This window comes from Mesocricetus auratus, unplaced genomic scaffold (genome assembly GCF_017639785.1).
Source record: "Mesocricetus auratus isolate SY011 unplaced genomic scaffold, BCM_Maur_2.0 Super-Scaffold_100013, whole genome shotgun sequence".
Taxonomy (NCBI): Eukaryota; Metazoa; Chordata; class Mammalia; order Rodentia; family Cricetidae; genus Mesocricetus; species Mesocricetus auratus.
In genome coordinates this window covers 58,711,672-58,731,920 of record NW_024429196.1, presented here as the reverse complement: position 1 = coordinate 58,731,920, position 20,249 = coordinate 58,711,672, and the positions used below count along the sequence as shown (strand labels likewise).

Below are 20,249 nucleotides of genomic sequence, written 5' to 3'. Positions count from 1 at the left end.
CTCTGAAATTAATCCTTTAAGGAGCAGTCCTTGGCTGTTTAAGCCCATGTCCTTACATAGCTCAGCCAGTAGAGTGTTTGTCTATCATGCAGGAAGACCTAGGTTCAATCTCCAGCACTGTAGATCCCCAATGTGAAGGCGCACACCTGTGATCCTAGCACTTAGAAGGTAAAGGCAGGAGGATCAGAAATTCAAGATAATGGTATACAGGAGACTGCTTCAGGTTGAGTGATGGTGGGAGGAATGAATGGCATTTGAAGTCCTGTATTTCTGGGGTTTTTTGTTGTTGTTGTTGTTGTTGTTGTTGTTTTCGAGACAGGGTTTCTCTGTGGCTTTGGAGGCTGTCCTGGAACTCGCTTGGTAGTCCAGGCTGGTCTCGAACTCACAGAGATCTGCCTGCCTCTGCCTCCCGAGTGCTGGGACTAAAGGCGTGCACCACCAATGCCCGGCCGAAGTCCTGTATTTCTACACTACCATAGTATAGGATTTTGAAATAGATGCTTCATCTGTTTCTAAATCATACTTGGGAGGAGAGGAGACTAAGATGGTGAGGATATGAATATGCAAATATTCAACCCAAATCAGCCATTTCTCAAGTCCTTGGTGAAATTCTACATGCCTGATTTGGATGCCATCATTAAAAAACAAAATGTGTTGCTAATCCAGTCTTATCAGGAAACCTTGGCTTTCCTGAAAAGATCATGAATATTGTTTAAAAGCTTTTAGCTGGGCAGCGGTAGCGCACGCCTTTAATCCTAGCACCCGGGAGGCAGACAGGCAGATCTCTGAGTTCGAGACCAGCCTGGTCTACAGAGGGAGTGCCAGGACAGCCTCCAAAGCCACAGAGAAACCCTGTCTTGAAAAACAAAAAGTGTCCAACATTAATATTGTTTCAAAATTCTCTCCTCTAGACCTTCTAACAAGCTACTTTTAAAAAGTTGCCAAACTGGTTTTAACACATCTTTTTAAGTCTGATAAGCAAAAAGCAGTTTTGAGGAAAATCAGCTTATTCCACGAATTTCATAAATCCAACAAGCAGTACTTTCAAGTGGACGGTCATGAAATAAACTATACATGTCCCCAGCTGCCACAGCTCTGGGAGGACATTTCTCCTTCAGAAAGACACAAACCTAAAACTTTGGAACTGAGGCTGACTTGTTGGAGTGAAGGCCTTCAAATCTGCTTTGTGGGCATTGTGAATGGCTATGGGAAAACAGTAAGCAACTGTGAAAATAACATTTAAAAATGGACACTTGGGCTGCAGGGATGGATTAGTGGTTAAGAGTGTGTGTACTGCTCTCCGAGAGGACCAGAGTTCCATTTGCATCATAACCATTTGCAACTCTAGCTCCAGGGGATCTGATACATCCAGCCTCCACGAGTTCCAGACCTTGTGTGCACACAGCAAACCCTACATACACAGAACAGGGAGGAATGTGGGGTGAAATTTCTGTCACTTATGGTCTTCACTGTCAGTTTTAAACATGAGCTTTTTGTCTGCTCACTTACAAGGCTAGTCGTACTGTAGACACATGAGCTGTTGTCTTTATACATTATAAACAAAAAGAGGCAAAGAACAATTTGTAGCTGGATAAGTAATATTGGTTGTGATAAAATGTTTGACTGGTGTTCAATGGAACACACATTTCTTTTGTAACAATAATAAGCCAAAACATGCATGTAGGTGGGCATTTCTTGCATCCACGGCCATAGCCTTTTAGAATCTAAGTTTGAATTTCTAACGATGTGTCTGTGTTTAAGCTAGTAGACCCTGTGAGACCTTGTGGGCTTACAGCCTGTGACTCGCCTCACCTCACCTTAGGCTGATGGAGCTGCCTTGAGACATCAGCCAAACAGACTACTCCTGAGAATACTGCCAATCGCCACACCCTAGGCCTCTGAATCCAAAGGTACAGGAAGTGGTCTGCCCAAGCTGGGTTATTGCATCATCTCCACAGGCTTCCATGTACACAGTTTGAGTCACTCCCCACCACACAGGGCTCAGGAACGCCACCTCTTTCCAACCCAGCCAGGCAGAGGACTTGAGCATCCACCCTCTCTTCCAGACCACTGCTAAATTTGGAAGGCAGCAGGTCACTGGCATAAAGACAACTTTGAGGACTGCCTGTCAAGGGCTGTCCATCCAACCCCCAAACAGAAGACAGGTTTGACAAGAATGCATGGGAAGCCAGAACTTTCTTAGTCTCCTTAGGAGAATCACAGGAGGCCTGGGGGTGTCTCAAGCTGGACCATAAATTGGTGAAGCCAAAAAAAAAAAAATATCCCACAGGATACACACCAGGATGTTCTAAAGGGCCTATTAAAAAATGGACTGCTGACCCCAGGAGGATTTGTTTGATGCTATGCTTAAGGGCGGGGCGCCTTAATCTGATGAGGCAGGTCAAGAACCATTGAGCTAAAGCACTTTGGTTAGAACAGTGCTGAGCCATCGTTTGGGCTCTCCAAAAAGCCCCAGAAATGACTAATTTGTGGTCTGTGAGGCAGGAGATTATCCAAATTGTATAGAGGCCATTTTCTCTGGGAATGCTCACTAAACTGGTCTTTTGCCAACTGGTTCTAACTCAGGTGTTCAGTCACACCTGGGACCCGCCATCACTCCCAGTGTGTGATGCACATACCCATGACTCACCCATTCCCCTAAATCACTTAAACCCAGGTTCTGACATGACCTTGAACACAAGGTTCTCAAAAAGAACTTTTCAGTTTGTTTTGAACACAGGCTTCCCGTGGATCTTCCTAGCACTCCAGGCATCTAGATGCACACCATCGGGTACCTTGACCTCTGAATGCGGTCCTTACACAGTATTCTATAAAATACTGTCATTTTCTTTCCTTTCTTTTTTTTTCAAGGCAGGTGTCATTTTCTTTTTTAATATCTATCTATCTATCTATCTATCTATCTATCTATCTACCTACCTACCTATCTTCTGAGACAGAGTTTCTGTATTGTGTTGGAGACTGTCCTGGAATTTTCTCTGTAGACCAGGCTGGCCTCAAACTCACAGAGATCTGCCTGCCTCTGCTTCCCAAGTGCTGGGATTAAAGGCATGCGCCACCAACGCCTGGCTCTGATCTTTTTTTTAATATTTAAATTTTTATTATTTATGTGTGTATATGTGTGTGCATGTGTGTGGCGGTTCCTCTGGAGGCCAGAAGAGGGCGTCAGATTCCCGAGCTGAAATTACACACACAGTTGTGAACTGCCCAATATGGGTGCTGGAACTGTACCAGGCTCTCTGAAGGCAGCAAGCACTTATCACTGGATCACCTCTCCAGCCAAACTCTGTTTTTTTTTTTTTTATCTTTATACAAATTATTTTTTGATCATGTTAGGGACTTGCATATACTAGGTAAGTATACCTCCACCGTGTTGTATCTCCACTCCTGTTTCCTCTGACAAAAGTTATACTCATTATCCTTTTGGGTCCCTGCAACAGCACTCATGTTCCTTAACTGCCACTGTAACCTGACCCCCAGCTGACCCCCTCCAAATCTTCCTTGCTCTCCTACAACCTACCATGGTGATACAGCAGATCACTGCCATAAAGTGAACAGATAAAGTGAGTCAGAATCATTTCCCTCAGCATACTCAGGTTATGTTTAATTGTGCTGGGGTCTATTAACTATGTAACAGTATGTCTAACAAAAGGATGAACATATTTTATTTATTTTGCTTTTCTTTTTTTTTTTTTTTTTTGAGACAGGGTTTCTCTTTGTAGCCCTAGATGTCCTGAAACTCTCTCTTTAGATCAGGCTGACCTCGAATTCACAGAGATCTGCCTGCCTCTTCCTCTTGAGTGCTGGGATTAACGACATGCACCACCACCATCCGGCTGTACACCTTATTTTATTACTATAAATTGTTAACAATTGTCTGAGCTATTGGGAAAATGGATTTGTTTGACTCAGGGTTGGACAAACTCTCAATAGGTTAGAGTATCTACCAAGCACAAAATGAGGTACATCTGTACTTTCACTGCTAAAAGGTTTCCCATAATTCCCCATTATCTGCAGATACTGAGTTCAGGGAGCTATTCCTTGGTATAGGAATCAGTATGGCCCCAATCTTATCACTGAAATGACAAACTTCATACCTGATCATCTCTCCCAGCAAAGGTGGTCAACTCAAATTCCTGGAATATGCTCTGCACCTTCCAGCCTCTCAGCTTTCAGGCTCAGAGACAAGGATTTCCTTCTTCTCTCTAGCTCTGAAAACCATGCCCATCATTTAAGGCCCAAGTTCAAGACTTAAGAACTCCTCTGCACTACTTCCTGATGGCTGCCACCTGTCAGCCACCATACCAGAACATTCCCAGCACCCTAGGACACCCAAGCCTGAGCGAGGGTGTGTGCTTTCTCCCCCTTCCTCCCGGGTACCTTCTGCAGTCACCTCTGACATCGTGAGCTCCCCATTTTATAGCTCTGCCAGCCTAGTCTGCTGTGTTCTCTATCCCTTCTGGAATTTTCAGTGACCGTTTTACATGGGGTGGGGGGGTGGGGGGTGAGGGGGGGAGTTCTCACTGGTAGTCATTCACACACTGGTTCGTGATAACATCACCCTAAAAAGGAGCAAATCTCTTCTTTTTCTACAGAAGTAATATGAGAGTTCACTGTCAACATTATGGAGAAATAAAAGGGAGAAGAAAAACATATTTAAATCTCTCACTTTATTTCCCAACTGCTGACTTCAGTATTTGAACCCACCATCTCTTCTGCCTGTTTTGTTTACTGATTTTTATTTTAACTCCCAGACAACTAAATTCACATTTGTCACTCTCAATGAGGCATTATTGGATTGACTTTTCCTTAGAAGTACCCATTTGTTTGTTTGTAATTCCCACAGTACTTACTTAACACAGTTCTGTCTGTAGTGCAGGTAGATCAGATGTTCAAATATATGCGTATTTAAAAAATATTTTGGGGGTGTCAGTGAGTAGATGGCTCCTAACACATCACCCACAGTAACATATGTGAAAATCTGATATGTAGATAATTCCTTTCCCTTCAGGATAGCTGTCTTACTATGTACACTATGTAGTTCTGGCTAGCCAGGAACTTGGCATGTGGAACAAGCTGGTCTCAAACTCACAGAAATCTGCCTGCCTCTGTCTCGTAAGAGCTGGGATTAAATGCATGTGATATCATGCCTGGTGACAACTTCTTAACCCACCCCCCATACTGGAGAACAAACCCAGGGCCTTCTCACCCATGCCAGTAGAGTGCTCTATCAGTGAGCCATATCCCAAATTTGCATAGATGGTTTCTTTTTTTTTTTTTCTCTCAAGACAGGGGGTCTCTGAATAGCTTGGCTGTCCTAGAACTCAATCTGTAGATCATGCTGGTCTTGAACTCAGAGATCCATCTGCCTCTGCCTCCCAAGTGCTGGAATTAATAATGTGTGTCACATTGCCCAGCTACATAGATAATTTCTTTAGAAAGTACCCCCCAAAGGTACAGGTATGAGGCCTGTTGGGGCCAGTGAGATGGCTTAGAGGATGAAAATACCTGCCACTAAGATTAATAACCTGAGACTGATCCCTAGAATCCTCATGGTAGAAGAAGGGAACCCCATATACATACACCATGGCACATGTACCCATATACATATACATGCACGAATAAGTGCTTCAGACATGGTTTCTCTTTTTAGCCCTGGCTGTCCTGGAACTCTCACTCTGTTGATGAGGCTGTCCTCAAATTCAGAGATCTGAGTATTGGGATTAAAGGTGTCCACCACAACCTCTTGGTTAATCCTGTTGCTAATTCTTTTGACATATCTGCCCTATGCAATCCTAAATAAAACCCTTCCATAGCTAATGCAAACATCCTAAGTGAAAATGATGAAGTTTTCTGGGTGAAAGGAAGACTTCAAAGCCCAGTCAGTGGTTAAGAACACTTGTTACTCTTCAGAGAACCCAGGTTCAATTCATGTATACCCACATGCTGGCTACTTCAGTTCTGGGGCATCTGCCACCTTCTTCTGACGTTTTTTTAGGTACCAGGCACACAGATTGTGCACATACATACATGTAGACAAACACACTCATATGAATAAAATTAAATTAAAAAAGTCCACAATCCAGTTGGGTGTTGGTGGTGGTGGTGGTGTTGGTGGTGTTGTTGGTGGTGGTGTTGGTGTTGGTGTTGTTGTTGTTGTTGGTGGTGGTGGTGGTGGTGGTGGTGGTGCACGCCTTTGATCCCAGTACTTGGGAGGCAGATCTCTGTGAGTTCAAGGCCAGCCTGGTCTAAAGAGTGAGTTCCAGGATAGCCAGGGCTGTTACACAGAGAAACCTGACTTGGAAAAAAAAAAATCCACAATCCTTTACTTGAATAGAGGCCAGCTATTTCAATAACTGTCATGATTGCCATTCTACTCATGAGACAACAACCAAGGTCATCTAGGTTAAATAATAACAATTTGGGTTGGAAGTATGACTGAATGATAGACTGTGATTAGGATCTGCAAGGCCCTGGGTTCAGTCTCCAGCATCAATATAGATGAATAACAGAGTTGGATGTGGTGGTAGTATATCTCTAATTCCAGAATTTAGAAGGCAAAGGCAAAATGATTGCTGCAGTAAGGAGCTAGCCTGGTCTACATAAAGTTTCAAGTCACCCAGGGCTACTTCAATCCCACACCCACTTAAAAAAATACTCCCTGCTTGTAGAGTAAATCCCTAAAAAACTGCTCGATGGGCGTTGGTGGCACGTTCCTTTAATCCCAGCACTCTGGAGGCAGAGGCAGGCGGATCTCTGTGAGTTCCAGGCCAGCCTGGTCTACCGAGCGAGGACAGGCTCCAAAAACAATACAGAGAAACCCTGTCTCAAAAAACAAACAAACAAAAAAATCCATACAAAAGTTTTCACAACAAAATAATCGCCCTCCTTTTACATATTTAGAATATGATTCAATTTATAATAAATTGATTTTCCCAGTTGTTGTTTGTTTCTGCTTCTTCAGACAAGGTGACCTCAAAGTGGCTATGTAGCCAAGGATGACCTTGAACTCCCAATCCCCTTTCACTTCCCAGGCATGTGTCATCATATCCAGCTCAGTTTCCCTGTTTTTGTCTCCTTGAAGTGTATACTCTTCCAAAGCAAAATCCATCTTGACCCATGTGACAGGCTTCTTTGGAAATAAATGGAATTTACAGTAATTCCTAAGTCCCTGGTTACCTAACTCTGAGGGTGTCTCTGGAGAAACAAGCCACCCCGTTGATCTCTGAATGAAAACTCCAGCTACTACAGATTTCTCAGCTCACGGGTTCCTCAGTCCTGTCCCTGCACCTGGTGACTCTGGTTCACCAGATAGAAGGAGAAGAGGACAGAAACCAGGAAGTGTTTAAGAAAAGTATGAGTTACAAATTCAGTTAACACTAAGTCTCCCTTTTGCAGTCCCAGCTCCCCGCCCCCATTCCTTTTTCTTTTCTTGTCTCCTCTGCCTTCAAACCTAAAGGCCATCAATTTCAAATCTCAATTCCTCCTTCCTTATCACATGCTTGGGTTGTGAGCTGCTCCAGTACCCAGGAGGGAACTCAACAACCTCTTTCTGCTTAGAGAGGGCTGGGTCCCCTCCCCCTTCTCCTTTAAAAAAAAGGGGGCTTTTAATGTTTGCTTCTCAGGCCTTCCTCAAATGCAAACCGGTGACTGTCTCCTGCTCCATCCAACTCTAGGGTACCAACTTCAAACTTTTGTGTCTACTTAGCTACTGCAAAGAACTGCGGTAAATTGACGTCCTCTGAGACGGTAAACAAACAAACACAAAACACAGCAAACCCCCATCTCCTCAGTTTTCGATTCTGGCCCCCTAAGTGCAGTTTCGGTCTCCTTCACAGCCAGGCTCACCTACAAAGTTCTCTGCACCATTGCATCCAAGCCAAACCCGGTTACTGAGGCAACTAAATTTGTCTTTCCAATGGGTCACAGAGAAACGCATCCCTCTGGATCCCCTGGTAACTGTCCATCTATAATGTTGCAGAGCCACAACAGCAAATGACTTGCTTTCCAAGGCTGGAGCTGGCTGCCTCGGGCGGCAGAGGAGGGGTGTGCATCCAGTCACATTCCTGACCCACTTTCGCATCCCTGCCCTCCCCCTCTTCTTCCTCCTACTCCCCTGCTGGCCGCGAGGGAGCCAGTGCTCGGGGGCCATCCGAGATCACTCCGTGGACCACTGCAGGCGGTGCACCCGGAGTCTGGCACAGCGGGGGACCCTGAGGAAGCCCATCCCCTCCCACCTCCGGCTACCCTTGCATGTACTTCCTCCGGGTCACATGAGCTCGAGAGCACCTGTTGGCAACTTCTGCCCCAAGTCGAGACTCTTTGCTCCCACAACCCCCACCCCGCCACCCTCCGGGCAAAGCCCCCGGCCGGAGGGAATGGGAACGCTGACTCCGGTTTGCAAACCCGCTCTCCTCCCTCGCCAGGGCTCAGAGGCCCGCGGGTGGAGGGGACCCTGCCCTTCTTCTTCCCCAGGCGGAACGCGGAGGTGGGGTGCGCCCGCCGCCCGCCCCCAGCCCGATTGCACTGGAAACCTGGGCTTCTTGTGGGCGCGGGGTGGGGATGCTGCAGAGTCCGGGTCGGGCCGCAAGGGAGAGGGCAGGTAGCGGGCGGTGACCAGTGGGTGTGTGTTCTAGGCGGCGGAGTCCAGGAAGGGGGCGGGAAGCAGCCGTCGCAGCTGCAACTTCTGAGCTTGCACCGCAACTCAGCAACTTTGCCTGCGCCGCGCGCCCCTCCCCCGCGTCACCAGGCCTGGCCGGGGGCTGCGCGTTGCCAGGGTAGGGGACAGATTCGGAGTGCGGGCGACTGAGAAAGGGGCTAGGAAAAGGACAAAACTTCACCAGAATTACGCTACTGGACGCACCTAGGCGTCCCGAGGCCTCGAGGAGAACGCTCAGTCCCCTCATCCGCCCCCCAGGCGACTGCGAGAAAGAGGGCGGGAGGATGGCGGCGGAACCATGGAAACTGTGCGGGGTAGATAACTAGGGAGAGGGCAGCGCGAGAAGATCTCCTGCACCAGCATCTTGCAGTCGGATGCAGTGCCTAGGGTGAGCGAGGCCCAGCTCGCACAAGTTCTTCTCGACCTGACTGTATCTCCGCCGCCCTCCGTGCCCACCTCTTCTTTAGGCGTAGAAGGTGGCGGTGTAGATGGGCCTGTGGGGGCGGAGACTGCTGTGAAGGTGACAGATCCGGAGGTCATCAATCATCTGATACTTGTTCTGGGCTCAGAGGACAGGACAAGGAACTCTCTCTAGACCTACCAGCCCAGACAGCTTGGAAAAACCCAGGGGAGCGCATCCAGGAAGATGAAATCAAAAGCGTCTGAAGGGCCTCCACTGAAGGTGCCGAGAATTCTGGGCCAGTTTGAGATGGTACCCAAAGTCTTTAAAGTCAGGCCCCCAGGGCAGCTGCCCTCGGTGGGGGTGGGGTGATCCAGCCAGGTGGAAGAAGGGTGTAAACTGGAGGCTTGGACCAATTCCACGCACTCGCAAAGGAGCTAAGAGCTGGAGCTTCAACCACACCCAGACCCTGGAAGCCAACTTAGCCTCCACCGCCTCCTCCCTGCCACTCACACACTCACATACTTGATCTGACTCACTGTAGAGTAACTGATGCTTTACACCTCAGCCTATTGCCCATAAAGCTAGAGATTTTAATGGTGGAGTTATGACGTTGAGTCATTCTGGGTGTGGGGATCTTCGGAAGCAAAAGGGTCATTTCAAGTGAAAGTAAACTACCTTCATGGAGAGGCCTGTCAACAAGCTGAATGGTTTAATTACATGCCATCTTAATTTAAAGAGATTTGCATGTTCATTGAGACCAGATGGACAGTTCCTTCTGATGTGTACCTGGAAATTACTCTTTAACTCAGCAAGGTCAACTCATTTCCCACTTGGAGAAGGTGACTAGCATCTGCCCCCACGCCCTACCCCCATGCTTCTGTTCTTATTCTTCTCAGTTTGTGAAATGCTTCTACACTCCCCCCAGAAATAATTTTGAAAACCTAGAGCTGGAACATGGTTTTCCAGAGTTGTTCCGAAGAGCCTCAGCATGGCCATAAGTTATATTGGCAGGGTGGGTGTGCCTGAGATCATTGATACCACATGTTCTCCATTCCAGATGCACCAGTTTTAGCATCTTAGGTTTAACTTGAACATCTCTGATGACTTCTGCTTGCTGACATCCTGGCATTAAGTTTTAGTTTCACTGGTTTTCCTTCTTAGTGGTCCATAAAATAAGGAAGTTTGATAAATGCTGAGTTAAACAGTTTAAATCCAGTTTATTTGTATACAGTAAGTATGACAGCTTTATCACAAGACCTGTCAGTGTTCAATGCAGGAAGGGGCCTCATGCCACACAGAAGAGGTTATAATGTGCACCTTTTTTTTTCCTTTCAAGACAGTGTTTCTCTGTATAGCCTTGACTGTCTTGGAACTCATGCTGTAGACCAGGCTGGCTTCAAACTCACAGAGATCTGCCTACCTCTGCCTTCTGAGCACTGGGACTAAAGGCTTGTGCCACCACCCACTGGCTATAATGAGCACTTTGTTTTAAAGTAAAAAAAAAGTCTCCATTTGTTTGTGTTCATTCATGAGAGCTTGTGCGCATGCATGTGTATGTGTTCGTAAGCATGCGTACATGTGTGCAGTTGTCTGCGTGCGTGTATAAAAGTATGCATGCCCTTGTGTTGTTACTTAGGGCTAATAGTCATCTTTAGGAACTGCCGCTTCAGGGATCCTACAAAATTTGAGCATAGTGAAGGGAAATGTCTATGTGTCAAAATGGCACCATCAGAAATTATTTAAAATAAGTTTAGTGTCATTGCATAAAAGAAGGAGGAAGGAAATGAACGTTTGAAGAACTATTCTCATTTTGCTTCCATCAGGGTTGTTAGGAGCTTGAATGTTTATGGTAGGCAGCAATTTCATGCATCTAAAATATATATAGGCAATGCTACATTGCCCCTTGCCTTATTTTAACTTGGAAAAGGTGAGAAAAAATGCTTCATTTAAATTGGACTGACTTATTGGCTTCAGAGTGTAGAGTAGTGGCAGAATGCTTGCTTAGAATACATCAAGCCCTGAGTTTGATCCCTTGAATCCAAATAAAAAGACTGGCATTCTGCTGCTCATTACAGACGCTGTAAGTTACTTAGACATGGTTTCCAATGAAATCTATTGTAGATTTCAAGTTATAAGTTAAAAAAAGTTTTTGTAAACAAGTTAGGTGAGCACTGCCCAGCCATCAAAGATGCTTTATTCATTTTATTACTTTCTTTCTTTTTTAATGGGAGAGGGCTGGAGAGTTGTCTTAGAAGTTAGGAGCCCTTGTTGCTGTTGCAGAGGGCCTGGGTTCTATTACAAGCACCCGAATGTTGGCTCACAATTATTTGTAACTTTAGTCCTGGAGGATCTGATACACTCTTCTACCCTCTGAGGACACCAGGCATGTAAGTGGTGTACATACATATACATACATACAGGTAAACCACTCATACACATAAGTAATAAAATTAATAAATGTTAAAAAAAATAAAATGGGGTAGGCAGCACCCGTGTGCATGTGGAAGTCTGGAGGACTAGTTTTCAGGAGTTGATTCTGTCTACCAAGTGGGTGCCAGGGATCAGACTCCAACTCAGGTCATCAGACTTGATAACAGGCATCCTTATCCCATGAGCCATCTTACCAGTACCTGGAAGATGCTTTTTACACATCAATCCTACCTATTATCATGAGATTTAGGCTAGGGTTGGGCCAAGTCACCTAATACCAAGGCCATATCATGAGAAAGTGTTGAGTAGCTGTGTATACTCACTGATGGCCATTTTGTACACAATAGGATGTGAACAGTTAAAACACCATATTCAGAGAATGTCAACAACTTAGGGCAATGCAGTCTGGGTTCTTTCTGTTGTAGAAGGACCAGATTGCAGATTGTTAGCTTGAGGGAAAGATCCTGATTCAAAGGACAATTTTTTAAAAATAAAAATTTTTCATATGATTGTGTGTGGACACACAATTTGTGTGTATGTATGTATATGTATAATGTGGGGGAAGGCACAAATGCCCCATCAGAGGACAACTTTATGGAGTTGATTCTTGCCTTTCACCTTTACATGGTTTCAGAAGATCAAACTCAAGTCACGAGGCTTGACTGGCAATCACCTTCACCCACTGAACCTCTCCAGTTCCCAAAGGATAGTTTCCATTGAATGTGTGTTGCTCTGTTAAACTATTATAAAGAAAAGTTGTAAGTAGAAATGTCACAAGTCCAAGAATTTCCCCAAGGAATCATTAGAGACAAACTTAAAAATGATAGTGAGTGAATAGAAAGAGAGAGAGAGAGAGAGAGAGAGAGAGAGAGCTAGAACAAGTTGACTTGCTAGCACAGGTATTCAACTTCAGCTATTCAGGAAGCTGAGGCAGGCCAACTTGGGCTTCAGTGCAAGTTCAGTGACAGTTTGGACACCTTAGATCCTCTATCAAGATACAGTAAAAAGAGGGGTGGTGTGCAGCTCAGTGGTAGAGTGCTTATCTAGCATGAGCTTTGTCCTAGGTTTAGTCCCCAGTACTGGAGGGAGAGAAAGTAAACACGCATACTGAAGCAGGATAAATAAAAGACCCAGAGACTGATATTGGGGTTCAAGTTTCAAGCTGAGGGTCAGAAAATCAAAGCAGCCTGCCACTAGCTTTTACTCTACCTCAGACTAAAAGTCCATCATGGCTGCACCAAACCTAAGACTGCTGCCTCTCCTCAATGTGGCTGGAGAACCCTGAGACTGAATGCCTTCTTATCCTCAATGTGGCTGGAGAATGAATGCCAGCTCTGAGACCCTGCTCCTGTCTTATAATGCTGGGATCAAAGCCATGAGCTCTGCTACTCTTCACTCTTCTGTAGGCTAGGGAGGCCTTGAACTCAGAGAGATCCGTCTACCTCTTAATCCTGAGGCCTGGGATTAAAGGTTTGTACCACCACTGCTTGATCTTTATAGCTTGAGGCTGACTTTGCTTTCTGAATCCTCAGGCAAGCTTTAATAAATCATAAATAATAAATCACCACGGGATAGAGAGATAAACACTTTACAAAGAGAGATGAAACTGAGTAGGAAAGAAAAATGTCCACCACTCATGTTTTGCCAAACATTAGAAGCAAAGTTTGGTCTATTTGGAATGTTTTTACATGCAATAATATTATTTTATGGTTTTTTCCTCTTCCTTTTTTTAATTTAAGTTAGAAACAAGCTTGTTGCACATGTCAATCCCAGCTCTCTCTCCCTCCCCATTATTTTATGTTTTAATTATGAAATATAAAGTAAAAATTTACATGCAGCAACTCATTTTAGTCTGCAGGGTCCTGTAAAGTAGATGGAACAATCATCTGTAGCTCAGACTATAGATCCACCATTTATTCATGTAACAGACATATATTGAGTACCTACCAGTCTCCAGATGCAGCACTGGATTTTGATATTACAAAGACAGATATAAGAAAGCCTCTTTAAATTTTTGTGCCTGGTAGGGAAGATCATGTTCATAACAAGTAGTTGCAATTCAGAAAGATATTGAGGCTTGGGACAGTTGACAATGTACTCAAGGGACTGGTGTGATGATTGCAAATAATTTGCTGTCTAATGTTTTTATGCTTGCAAATAACACCATGATATATAATATATATAAATTATATATATGTAAGTTATATCAGTCAGTTACTTCTACATCCATCCCTCAATATCTAAAGAGAATTGGTCCCAATCCCCTCCATTTGAATACCCCCAAATCCACATATAAAATGGTGTAGTATTGGCAGACGTCCTAGGTACACCTTCCTTTATGCCCCCTTCTTTTTCTTTCCAGACAGGGTCTCATGTAGCCCAGGCTATCTTTAAACCCTACAGGGTAGGGTAATGTTGAAGTTCTCATCCTCCTGGTTTTGGAGGGTTCTGGTATCACCACTCCCCATTTATGCAGGGCTGGGGATCAGACACAGGGCTTCCTGTGGGTCACGTGAGCACTCTGCATGGAGGAGCTTCACCCAGTCCTTTCTTAAGTACTTTCAGTCACTTCTGGGTAACTTGTAACACCCGATACAATATCAAGGCTCTGTAAAAAGCTGGTACACAGTGTTGTTTAGAAAACAAGGACAAGAAAAGCAGTCTGCATATTTAGTACAGCTGTGTTAGTTTTTGGACACTTTCCATCCCACGTTGGTTGAATTTGCTGATGTGTAGCACTAAGATATAGAAGACTGACTTAAAAAAAGAAAAAGAATTAAAGGCAAACAGGTTGAATCTTAAGAACCAGAGGTTGTTTGGGCTAACTATTCATTTTCCAGCCTCGGCACAGACACATAAGAGAAGAATTCACTAAAGTTACTCTGTAGAGTTAAATAGCGATTAGTTGGGATTGGGATAAAGATCTTGCAACTACAGCTCACTCTCTGTTCTCAGCATCTGCTTTGGTAAGGGGGCATGAGAAAAGCCTCCTTGCAGTCCTGTTTCTGCTGCTGAGGAGTGTGGACCTATCTCAGCCATGATAAACTATCCCGTGACTAAACATTTATTTAAAGAAATCTCCCTAAGAGGAACTGCAAGGGGATTTCAACTCTGTGAGTTCTTTAAAAACAGCCACATGGCAGCTCACAACCATCTGTAACTCTAGTTCCAGGAGATCTGATGCCTACATCTGTCCTGCTTGGGCACCTGGTGCCCATACATCCATGCCTGCAAAAATATTCCCATAAAATAATGAATAACTCTTTTAAAAAAATCAAAAGCCGCTGGGCGTTGGTGGGGCACACCTTTAATCCCAGCACTCGGGAGGCAGAGACAGGCTGATTGCTGTGAGTTCCAGGACAGCCAGGGCTACATAGTGAGAGTCTGATTCAAAATAAAAAACAAATAAACAAAGCTGGGTGCAGTGGGGTTATTTCAGTAACCCAACATTGAGGGGTAGAGTGGAGACAGGTGGAGCTTATTGGCCAGCTGGTCTGGCCATCAGTGAGGGATCCTGTCTCAAAACACAAGGTGGACAGAGACTGAATAAGATAACACATATGTACCTGTTTACTTACGTGCACAAAAGTACACACATACACACTACATATAACACACACAAATACACACACTCAGAAAAAAAGGAAGGAAAGGCACATCTGATTGATCTTAAAGACATTTAAGGAATACTGACTTTAGAAAGCATAAGGGAACTATTGTTACTGATTTAAGTGCTGGTAAGTTTGTGATTATATTTAAAACACAGTTTTGTTTCTTTTTTCTCTGTGTAGCCCTAGATGTCCTGGAGCTCTTTTTTTTTTTTTTTTTTTTTTTTTTTTGTAGACCAGGCTGGCCTCTACTGTATAGAGATCTGCTTGTCTCTGCCTCCTGAGTGCTGGGATTAAAGACATGTGCCACCACTACCTGGCTTAAAACATAGCTCTTATGTCTTAAGCAGTAAAGTATTTGTACTAGAATGCTGTGTTGTCACTAAAATATCCTAATACGTTTTTTTTCGCAGAGTGTAGGAAGTATATATGACATGTATGTAATTATGGCTGTCCTGGAACTTGCAATGAGGACCAGGCTGACCCTGAACTTGAGGAGATCAAGATGCCTGCCTCTACCTCCAGAGTGCTAGGGCTAAAGGTGTGTGTCATGTCTTTAAACTTTTCCAGAATAAGATGGGCATATATATCTGTATGTGTGAGTTCATGCGTGAGTGTGTGTGTGTGTGTGAGTGAAGGAAGAAATGTCCCCTTTTGTTTAGCACAGAAAGGAACATGCTGTTATTTATTTTAGGAAGCCATGGAATATTCAGGAGTATTCAAAGAGCATCATCATGGAATCTATATTATTAAGGGCCTCTTTGTGGCTTAAGAAGAGTTGCTATGTTATTGGATTTATCCTAAGATTTATAGAGCTGGTTTATAATACTGTATTCTTAATTGTATGGGTAATATATTTAAAACACATGGGGAAGCTGAGGCTCTGGTTCTGTTTTGAATGGCTTTGCTGTATCTTCACCCCCCTTGCTATTCATATGAATTATATGCATCTGGAAATAATCAAAATATCACAAAGACAACACAACGAGTGCAGTTAGTTTAAGGTATAGATACCATTGAGGTTACAAGCAAGATGGCTATCATTCAATAAATACGTGGTGATATGTTATAGAGAGCTGGAAAACTGGAACAGGGGTGGGATTTCCAAGCACACAGAAAAGAAGCAAGGTGCAAGAGGAGAGCGACTTCATGGACGCAGGAGAAAGCTGTCTTTTTAATTACAATATTTAGTATTAGTTTTAAATGGAGGCTGCTTATACTGCTCAGCTTGGTCTTCAACTCCTGAACTCCAGCATCCTCTTGCTTCATTCTTCTGAACAGCTGGGACTACATGCACGGTCTACCACCAAAGGGGAAAGCGTTTAATCCCACTTGGCTTAAGACACCACAAAAAACACATTAAAGATGTGCCAAGCATCTCTTTCTGCTTTCATGTGTGTCCTGGCTAGTTTTATGTCAATTTGACACAAGCTAGAGTCATCTGAAAGGAGGGAACCTCAACTGAGAGGAAATGCCTCCATAAGATCCCAATGTAAGGCATTTTCTTAATTAGCGATTGATGTGGTAGGGCCCAGCCCATGGTGGGTGATGGTGGTTCTGGGTTCTATAAGAAAACAGAACGAGTGAGACATGAGGAGTAGCCAGTGAGCAGCACCCTCCATGGCCTCTGCAGCTCCTGCCTCCAGGTTCCTCCAGGTTCCAGTCCTCACTGGTTTTGATGATGAACTGGTTTTGATATAGAACCCTTTCTTCCCCAAGTTGCTTGCTCTGGTGTTTCATCACAGCAATAGTAATTCTAACTGAGACAATGTGTTTCTGCTGTAAGTCTGGGGCTCCTTCTTAGTGACTGGTTCTCTCTCTCTCTCTCTCTCTCTCTCTCTCTCTCTCTCTCTCTTGTTTTTTTTTTTTTTTTTGAGAAAGGGTTTCTCTGTGGCTTTGGAGGCTGTCCTGGAACTAGTTCTTGTAGACTAGGCTGGTCTTGAACTCACAGAGATCCGCCTACCTCTGCCTCCAGAGCCCTGGGATTAAAGGTGTGTGCCACCGACGCCCGGCTATGACTGAATACTCTTGCAGGATACTGAATTATTTCTAAGTGTCTGCAAAGTCTTATGTGTGTCTAACCCAATAGTAATAGTATTGCTGTGTAAAGGCATTGTATCCAAGTGGATGTCTCTGTTACTAGTTAATAAATTTATTTAGATCTGTTTCTAAATTTATAAAATTGCTTTCCTTCTGTGTTAGAAATAGTGACTTATGTTACTTTTCTCATTGTTGCCACAAAATACCTGACAAGAAATTACTTAAGGAAGGACTGGTTTATTTTACCTCACAGTTCCATGCTATATGTCATAGCAGACCAAGTGATGGCAGCAGGGACTTCAGGAAGCTGGTCACACCACACCAGAAGTAAGGAAGTAGAGGGAATGAATGAGGAGCACTCTGGGCTCATTTTCTCCTTTGTATTCAGGCCTGGACTGTAGGCCATGGAACAGTACAACCCATAGCTAAGATGGTCTTTCCACCTTCATTAATCTAATCTAGATAATTCCTTACAGGGATGCCTAGAGGTTTATCCCCTAGGAGAGTCTAGATTTTGTCAAAGTGGTGCTCAATATGGGTCCCATGTAGCCCAGGCTAGCCCAGAACTCTTTATGTCATTGAAGATGAACATGAACTTCTGATCCTCCTGTCTCCACTTCTCAAATGCTGGGGTGTAAGAATCCATCACCACACATGATTTCTTACCATTCACTTTTTTTGAGGGGTAGGGCAGTGCGGGGGTGGGCGGGTGGGGGTGGGTCTTAAGACAGGGTTTCTCTTTATAGCTTTAGAGTCTGTTCTGGTACTCACCATATAGACTAGGCTGGCCTCAAACTCACAGAGATCTAACTGCCTGGAATTAAAGAGGTGTGCCACCACTTCCCGGCTGTACTGGTCTTATGTATCTTTTAAATGAACAAAAACCAAATCAGGCAGGGCAGGTGGGGTGTGCCATACTTTAATCCTAGCAGTTAGGAGGTAGAGGCAGGTGGATCTCTGTGAGTTCCAGGCCAGCCTGGTTTACAGATTGAGTTCAGGACAGCCAAGGCAGTTACACAAAGAAACCTCAGTGGGAGTAGGGGGCACATGATAAACTAACAAACAAAAATCTGAAAGTTCAGCTGCTATATTGTATATGGAGGGGTACAAATGCAAGCCGACCATTTCTGGAGGAGAAGCTCCTCTTAAATGCGGTAAAGCAAACTCCTCCCTATTATTCCCCCTTAACCTTGCCATTTTCTTCCCTTTTTGTGTAGCTTCATTTCATGTAACACAGTGTTTTTGTTTATGGCATAGTATATTGCTGTGCTAGTCACCTTTCCATCATTGTGACAAAATGCCCAAGATAAAATTAATTTAAAAAGAAAAAATGGGGTCTAGAAAGCAAGTCCCAGGAGAGCCAGTGATGTTATACAGAGAAACTGTCTTGAAAAACCAAATAAATGAATAAAGAGAGAGAGAGAGAGAGGGAAGCTCTTCTTTTTTTCCCACTGTAAGATGGAGGCTGTGCCAGAGGAAAAAAATAGAAGCTTCCTGCTGTGCTGGAAACCCTTAAGAAAAAGCAGAGGAATTTCACAGAATTGAAGGTGAAGCGCCAACAGAAATTTACTCTGAAGACACTACAGAAGGCCAGGAGGAAGCTGAGCTATGAAAAGGGAAAACACTGTCAAAAGGCACGCAGGCAGATGTACTGGACAGATATTCACATGGCTAGGGTGGCAAGGAAAGCTGGAAACTTCTCCGAGCCTTCAGCACTGAGATTGGGATTTGTCATCAGAGTCCAAGGTTATCAGTGGTGTAGACACAGAAGGTCTTTGAGGTAATGGAGCTCTTCTGTCTTCATCAGATCTTCAAAGGCACCTTTATTAAGCTCAACGAGGCTTCAATTAGCATGATGAGGATTGTAGAGCCACACATTGCATGGGGGTACCCCAACCTACACCAACCTGAAGTCAGCAAATGAGCTTGTCTACCAAAGCACGACTACCCTCGGTCATGCCAGAGGAGCAGTAAATTGCAACTGAAATTCTAGGTGTCAGCCCACCAGAAGGGAACCCTCTTGATGGGCCAATCTCGATTAGGCAAGGCTGGGAGACCACAGACCTGTAATGTCTTTTGTTTCTGCTGTGCCTTTACATGTCTGCCTCAACTCGCTGCTCCTCTGGCATGACCAATGGCACATGGCTGTGGCAAAATCAATAAGAAGCAAATTTCCTTGACAGATAATTAATTCCTTGATGGCTTGAACTCTTGGTAAATACGGTATCATCTGTATGGAGGATCTAATTCAGTTGGAAAATGCTTCAAGGAAGTCGAATAACTTCCTATGGCCCTTCACATTACCTTCTCCAAGAGTGGAATGAAGAAAAAGACAACACATTTTGTGGATGTTGGAGATGCTGGCAACAGAGAAGACTAGATTAACAGGTTTATTAGCCAGATGAACTAAGGTGTCGAACATGGTGTTTTGGTAATCTGGTCAGTTAATAAACAGCCACAGGTTGTTGAAGTGGAAAAAGCAAAAACAAAACAGAGAAAGGGTTTGCTTTGGTCTCAAGGTTCTAGTATGTGTGTGTCTGTATTGCTTTGGGCCTGTGTTGAGACAGGAGACATTAGCAGAGGCCTATTTACATCAGGAGGCTGAGATTCAAGAGAAAGGTGGTAGGGAAAGAGTCTGTTACAATTGCCTTCATTGTCAAGTTGACTGGATTTGGACCACTTAGGGGACACACCTCTGGATGTATCTATGACAGTATTTCCAGACAGGATTAGCTGAGGAGCTAAGATCTCACTTTGAATGGTGGCAGCATCTCATGCAATTGGGTCCCACACCGAAGGCAAAGGGGAGAAGTGAGTTGAGCAACAGCATTCATCTTTCTCTGCTTCCTGACTGGGACTCGTGCTACCTGCCATCTTTCACTCTCATGGTCACAATGAGAGCAGCTTTCATCACCACACCTCCCCTATCATGATGGCCTGTATCCTTACACTGTGCTCCAAAAAAAAAAAATCAACATTTCTTTCCTGAAGTGGCTTTAGTCAGATGTTTTGTTTGTTTGTTGTATTCACAGCACTGAGAAAAGTAACTAATACTTGCTCTAATATCCCCTTAAATGACCTCATTCCTTCC

At 44.2% G+C, this 20,249-nt stretch overlaps 1 protein-coding gene and 1 pseudogene across 1 annotated transcript in view; one reads left to right on the top strand and one right to left on the bottom strand.

Moving 5' to 3' along the window:
- The window catches only part of Rreb1 (ras responsive element binding protein 1), a 178,185-nt gene extending 169,612 nt beyond the window's left edge, over positions 1 to 8,573 (bottom strand). The window contains exon 1 of the mRNA XM_013110609.3: positions 8,553 to 8,573. The gene's annotated coding sequence lies outside the window, so the exon portion shown is untranslated. The remainder of the gene's footprint in view (positions 1 to 8,552) is intronic.
- LOC101840611 overlaps positions 1 to 19,568 on the top strand; it is a 64,354-nt pseudogene extending 44,786 nt beyond the window's left edge.
- The last annotated feature ends 681 nt before the right edge of the window (positions 19,569 to 20,249 follow it).